The sequence below is a fragment of the Rattus norvegicus genome, chromosome 13, assembly GCF_036323735.1.
Source record: "Rattus norvegicus strain BN/NHsdMcwi chromosome 13, GRCr8, whole genome shotgun sequence".
NCBI lineage: Eukaryota > Metazoa > Chordata > Mammalia > Rodentia > Muridae > Rattus > Rattus norvegicus.
This window is the reverse complement of record NC_086031.1, coordinates 12,248,568-12,256,344: the sequence shown is the minus strand read 5'-3', so window position 1 is coordinate 12,256,344 and position 7,777 is coordinate 12,248,568.

Genomic DNA, 7,777 nt, shown 5'->3' with positions numbered 1-7,777 from the left:
GGACTGTTTACATGATTTATCAGATCCTGATTTAACATTGGTACTTGGTATTTTTTTATAAAATTGTTCATTCCATCCGGATTTTCCAATTCTGCTGAATATAGTCTTTTGTGTTAGGATCTCTTTTTATTTCTTATTTTTTTTAAGTTCCTCAGATTCTGTTGTTTTGTCTCCATTTTCTCTTCTGATTTTGTTAATTTGAATATACTTTCTGGGCCCTCTTGTTTTTCTGGCTAAGGGTTTATCTATCTTGTTGATTTTCTCAAAGAACCAACTCCTGGTTTTGTTGATTCTTTGTATAGTCCTTTTTGTTTCTAATTGGTTGATTTAACCCATGAGTTTGATTATTTTCTGCCTTCTACTCCATTGGGTGTATTTGCATCTTTATAGAGTTTCAGGTGTGTGGTTAAACTGCTAGTGTATTCTCTTTCCACTTATTTTTTGGAGTCCCGGAAAGGTGTGATTTTTTTTTCTCTTAGCACTGCTTTTATTGTGCCCCATAAGTTTGGGTATGTTTTTCTTTCATTTTAATTAAGTTCTAAAAAGTCTTTAATTTCTTGCTTCATTTCTTCTCTGACCAAATTATTATTGAGTAGAATGTAGTTCAACTTCTACGTATATGTAGGTTTTCTGTTATTATTGATATTGGAGACCACACTTAGTCTATGGTGATCTGATAAGATGCATGGGGTTATTCCAATCTTCTTGTATCTGTTTCTGTGTGTGTCTCTTCTTTTTGTTTACTGGCAAGGAGATTACTTTCTTGCTCTGTTAATGTAATTTCCCTCCTTGTATTGGAGTTTTACATCTATTATCCTTTGTAGGGCTAAATTCGTAGAAAGATATTGTGTAAATCTGTTTTTGTCATAAAATATCTTGGTTTCTCCATCTCTGTTAATTGAGAGTTTTGCTGGATATAGTAGCCTGGGCTGGCATTTCTGTTTCCACAGTGTCTGTATCATATCTCCCCAGGATCTTCTGATTTTCAGTCACTGGTGAGAAATCTGGGGTATTTCTGATAGGTGTCCCTTTACATGTTACTTGATCTTTTCCCTTACTGCTTTTAAGATTATTTCTTTGTTTTGTGCGTTTGATGTTTTGACTATTATATGACAGGAGTAATTTCTTTTTTCATCCAATCTATTTCCAATTCTGTAGGCTTCTTGTATGTTTATGGGAATCTCTTTATTTAGGTTAGGGAAGTTTTCTTCTATTATTTTGTTCTATATATTTACTGGCCCTTTAAGTTGGGAGTCTTCACTTTCTTCTATATCTATTAACCTTAGGTTTGATTTTTTTTTATTATTATTATTAACTTGAGTGTTTCTTATTTACATTTCGAGTGTTATTCCCTTTCCGGCTTTCCGGGCAAACATCCCCCTAGTCCTTTCCCCTCCCCTTCTTTATGGGTGTTCCCCCTCCCCATCCTCCCCCCATTGCCGCCCTCTCCCCAACAATCACGTACACTGGGGGTTCAGTCTTAGCAGGACCAATGGCTTCCCCTTCCACTGGTGATCTTACTAGAATATTCATTGCTACTTATGAGGTCAGAGTTCAGGGTCAGTCCATGTATAGTCTTTAGGTAGTGGCATAGTCCCTGGAAGCTCTGGTTGCTTGGCATTGTTGTTCATAAGGGGTCTCGAGCTCCTTCAAGCTCTTCGAGTTCTTTCTCTGATTCCTTCAACGGGGGTCCCGTTCTCAGTTCAGTGGTTTGCTGCTGGCATTCGCCTCTGTATTTGATTTTTGTACTATGTTTTGTATTTCCTGGATATTTTGTGTTAGGAGCTTTTTGCATTTTGTATTATCTTTGATGGTTGTGTCAATGTTCTCTATGGTATCTTCTTTCCCTGAGATTCTCTCTTCTATCTTTTGTATTCTGTTTGTGATGCTTGCATCTATGTCCCTGATCTCTTCCCTAGGTTTTCTATTTCCAAGTTTGTTTCCCTCTATGCTTTCTTTATCATTTCTAGTTCCACTTTTAAATCCTGGATGGTGTTCAATTCCTTCACCTTTTTATTTGTGTTTTCCTTTCATTCTTTATTTTTCCATGTGGAAAGGTTTAATGAGAGAAGAAGAGTAGAAGAAGAGAGGAAAGGAGGCTGGCCATGGGCATGTGAATGAAAGGGGGAATGGGGAAAGAAGGGACAGGGTCAGAGGGAAAGAGATCAGAGAAGCAAAGAACAAAGAGGAGTAAGAGAAGACCTTTTACTGTAATTCTTCAATTGATTTTTGTCTTTCCTCTTTAAGGGCTTCTACTTATTACCTGTGTTGCCCTGTAATTTTTTTTTGGAAGGGAGAGTTATTTATGTCCCTCTTAATATCTTCTATCATCATTTTGAGATTTGATATTAAATCCAAATTTCTTTTCTGGTGTGTTTGGATATCCAGTATTTGCTTTGGTTGGAGAACTGAGCTCTGATGTTGCCAAGTAGTCTTGGTTTCTGTTGCTTGCCTCTATGTTTGCCTCTAGCCATCAGGCTGTCTTTGGTGTTAGCTTTTCTTGTCCCGGACAATTTCTTGATCCTCCTGTAAGCCTATGTTTCAGCACTACTGTAGACCTGTTTTCTTTCAGTAGAATCTGGAAACAGAGAGCTGCTCCTGGGTTTCTGGTTCCTAAAGATTTTAGGTGGGTTGCTTGGAACAGAAGACTTGGTTTTGCCTCTGCTCTCAGGTGTACCAGTGCTGAAGTTAATGGCTTTCAGCTCTGGGATCAGACAGAAACCAAAAGGGTCCTTCCCCTTTCTGCTCCAATATTCCTGTATCCAGAGGTATGAGGCATAGTGGTGATCTCCCCTGAGTTCTCAGGATTGTCTGCACTTCTGAGAATCCAGCTCTCACATGCTTGGGATTCGTGTTCAGAGGGCTGTTAGAGGGGTTCAGCTCTGGGGGCACCCAGTAACCCTAAGTGTCTTTTCCCAGAGGACTTCTGATTTATGTGTTCTGAGACCATCCGGTGGGTCGCTTAGAAAAGAAGAGTTGGTCTTACTTCTGCTAATGGTATGTTGGCAGTCTTGGTGACTGACTTTTGGCTCTAGGTGTAGGCAAAAACGGGAGGGGTCCTGCCTCCGACTGATCCTAGGTTCCTTTGCCCAGAAGGCACAGAGGGCACTAGTTAGATTCCCCTTGGGTCAGAAATCTGGGCAGAAGTAGTGTCTCCTCTGAGCTATCAGGATTGTCTATATTTCTGAGAGACCAGTTATTCCCTCCCCCACTCATCCCCCATTCTATTCTTTAAACATGATTAATAATGGTAATATGTTTATATCTTCACAATTCTTCATTTAGTTTTGAAGATATCTAGCCTAGAAGGTATACTCCTTTTAGAAGGAAAAATTTTTACTTTCTGATTTTTCAGGATCATAATTAAATAAAATTTGCAAGACAAGCCTTCTTCTTTTTATCTATATTTTATTTAGATACTGAAATTTAAGAATTCTTTATTTGAATAGAATTATAAAAAGCCTTTAATTTAGAATTGGTACACTCATAGGTTAATAAGATGTAAGGTGGAAGTTGTTAGTCTGTGTGTGAGAATATCAGGGAAGGGTAGATCAAGCTAATTGAAACTGAAAATGTTCTCATCTATCTTATACAGACATACACATGTTTCACACAGGGTTGGAAAGTCACAATATGAATTATTTTGAAACTGGGTCTTCACTGAGGCTATTCAAAAATGATATGGAAATTAGCTTTAAGTTGAAGCCACGCCATAATCCCTAAGAGGTTGCTTTGTTAGTGATAAAAATACAAAAGTGTCAGTGGAGATTAATAGGAGCAATGTCTCTAAGAGCAAAAACATGGAAAAACGTGAGAAACTCAATAGTCATCACTCACTATTTTCCTGAGCTCCATGAGAAAATGAATCTTTTAGATTATGTCAGTGAAAACTGCTGATCTCTAGAACTGAGAAGTTATTAAACATATTGTGTTTTTCGTCTCCACATTTGCTATTTGTCACTTTGCCATTCTAAGCTAACAAATGAATAAAATAAAAAATAAAATACATAATTTATATGCTGTAAAATTATGCCCATTGCGGTGAGCACTGTGTAATCTTTAAGAAAAAATATTAAAAATGTAATTATACATCCAAACCAGGAAAATGGAAATCTGCTATATGTTTGCCTGGAAACTGGGAAAGGCAATAACAATTGAAATGTAAATAAGAAATACCCAGTTTAATAAAGATGGAGAAAAAAAACTTACGTTTGCTTATTAAGCCATGCACTAGCAAGTGGTTGTTCAATTAAAAATGTTTAAAGTATGCTTAATTACTAGGTGCTTACTTCCATACTAGTTATGAATTTTTCAAAGAAATATTCTAATTGAAAATTCATGAGACATATACAGGCTAATGAATAAAATTTTAGATCAGATGAGGAAATTGAAAGGGTAAAAGTATATACTGACTAGTCAAATGACCTGAGTTCAATCCTTATAATCCAGAGTGTAGGAGAAGAGACCTGATTCTTAAGAGTCACCTGCAGGCACACTCACTTACCCATGTCAATCATGAGTAAATAATAAATAAATAAATAAATAAATAAATAAATAAATAATAGATAAATTAGAATACAATTGGATATTTCAAATTTCATGTGAATAAAACCTCTTGGTCAAATTACAGCAATGCAATGATTTATCCAATTGTACTAATAAAATATTGCTTTAATAAATAATTAAAACATACTAAATAATACTACAATAACCTTTAAATAACGTTTTGCCCATAGATATCAGTTTAATAGTTAATGATGAACTGCCTGACTTATGAGAAAAAGTGCTGAATTGGTAGACCTGAATAGAAATATCAAGTGTAACTACAGAAGTTATAAATTACAATACAAATGTTGTCAGGCTGAGAATATACCTTCTCTGGTAGACTATGTGTGCCTGGTTTATATGAGGCTCTGATTTCACATCACAGTACCAAAATTACAATAGCTTTTTCTCTCTACAACTTCAGAATTATATTTATAAATCCATAGTTCATTAAAAGAAGCTAATGTTTCTGACATCACCTTGGGTTACACTGAAGGTCTAGGGCTTTGAGTAAATCTCCATTTACATTAAATTACACATTACATATGTAAGTAATCTAAGAAAACTTACACATGTGACTTGATTTTTTTCTATCACTGAATTCTTAAACAAAACAGTAACAAATTCCCTTCCTGAAGTCAGTTTTGTATTTTTAAAATTTGCATAACTTCAATGAAAATAACTTGAAAACACAACTTAAAAGGAAGAAAATATAATTTTAATTCCATTTCAAAGGGTTCAGCAAGAATTAGCTGTTTGTCAGGGACTATGATAAAGGAGATCCAGGTAGTGAGAACTTTATTCAGGGACTGTTCACAGTATGGATGTCAGTAGCATAGGAATGAGTAACCAGGATGAGATAATCACACCTTCTTCCACTGATCTTCTTCCTACAGCCTAATTCTACTGACTTAAATTCCTAGAAACTTCAATAATAAAATATTATTCTACCATGCATTTGATACATGAGATGTCAGGAAATTTAATATTCTAATTATGCTAAATTTTCTAATGTTCAAATATAATATAAATATAAAATATCATAGTACATGAAATTATAGTTTTAAAATTTCAAGGATGAACACTTTTATTAGAAGAATTTCTCTGCCTCAGTGATAATACAAAATATCAATATTATTATTTATTGAAGGATAGATATTTTAAAAAGAAAGACGCACAATTTCATGTTTTTAGCTGGAATATTGATTGTTGGAAAATTGCATATTAAAAGTAAAGTTAATGGTGTAGAATGTGAACTTATAGAGCTGAATGAATTATAAATAGTTATGTATGGTAGACTGATAGAACTTTTAGTATGTGATATCTTCATTTGTTTAAGAATCATTTTCAATTTTTGGAGATAAGATTGTATTGTTCATTGTAACTCTTATTCCATCTTATGATGCTTCCACTTCTATTTCAAGAAGTAAAAAAAATAAACATAATTGTAGGACAGCATCTCCTGCACTACTTCTCCATTTAAGATCAGAATGATGGTGTCAATTTTTTTAAATTATATTATTTTATTAATTCTTCGAGAAGTTTATACTATGTATTTTGTTCATATTCAACACATAACACCTCCCAGTAATTCTCAAAGATCTACTCCCTAACTCTCTTCCACTCCTAGTCTTAGAATTTCCTCTTTTCTTTCCATCTTCCTTCCTCCTTCCTTCACGCCCCCCTTTTCTTCCTCCCTCATTTCTTTCTCCCTCACTGTCTGTTTTTCTGGCATATATATATATATATATATATATATATATATATATATATATATATATATATCAAGTCAAATTTCTGCTGGTGCAACAGAGTTGATGACTAGACTGGACTCTGTTGACTTAAAGGAACCAAGACTGACTCTCTACCTCAGAAGTCACTGATACTGGTAGAGCATCTGCTAAGAATATGAGCCCACAAGGCTCTCTCTACTCAATGTTGTAATGCTGATTGTCTTGATCTCATGCAGGTTTTGGTCAAGAAACCACGTCGAGGGAGTATATGAGAACAATATCCTTATTGTGGCCAAAATGTTTTAGAATTAGAAACAAATCCAGAGACACAGTTGTATGAATAACCATGTGAATATATGCAACTTGAGAACATGTGTGGAGAATAGACTCTATGACTGATGATGTCCCTGGTCATTTCATAGCCCATAAATACTGGATTAAGAAAAACAAATGTGCTGTCAGTTACCACACTCAGATGGTTTGTGAGAAGGAATTCACCAGAAAATTACAAGAATTAATACAGGATTAAAAGCTGCAAATTTTCAAACTGAAGTGTAAGATTTTAAAAGGAAGGAATTTCATAGAATGCCTTTGAAGGTCCCTTTAATTACCACAGCACAAAATGTTCTTACTTATATAGAAGACAGTTAGCCATTTCACACTCAAATGAAATAGGCATGAAAAATTTGTCTCACAGAACATTTAAAACATCAAAGAAAAGACAAACCTGTGTAGACATCACTCATCCACATGAGGTTCAGTGCACAAAATAATCAGATTCACAAAACATATGAAAGTACAATGGATAAACATGCATATATAAAGTGGACATGTCAAATGAATGACAATGATATCATGTTGATCATAGCAATATTGACATTTAGTAAATAGACTTGACAAAATTTCAAAAATTTTCTCCATCCCTTTTTACTTTTCTTCCTTTATCTTATCCTTCCCCAATTCGCCCGTCTTTTCCTTTTTCCTTTTCCCCCATTCTTCCCCTCCCTTTCCTTTCTCTTTCTTTCTTTTGTAGGGCCATAAGCATGCCGTGATGTGTATTTTGAGGTTAGAGAACAAGTTACAGGAGTCATTTTTACCTTCTACCTTCTTTAAGTAGTCTTTCTTGTTTCTATTGTTACACAGCATAGTCTAATCTACTACAGACTACCTAATCTGTGAATATTTTGTTTATTCTTTGTGTCTGCACCCTTTCTCCATATAGGAGCACCAAGATTAAAGATGCATTATACCGTACTTGACCTATTATATGAAAGATCCTTTGGCCTGAGTGGAAAGCCTACCTAACTTAATCTACAGATTGTCCTACAGGGAGAATTCTCATGTTAAAGAACACAGTGGACAGGTTCTTGAAAAATATTACCTAAAAGAGTGGGGAGGTCTGATGTGCCCTACAAGTGCTGGGCACATCCTCATGCAGACAGTGCAAGGATATGTGGGATGTGGAACAGACAGAATTAAATTTGATATATTTCCTCTGT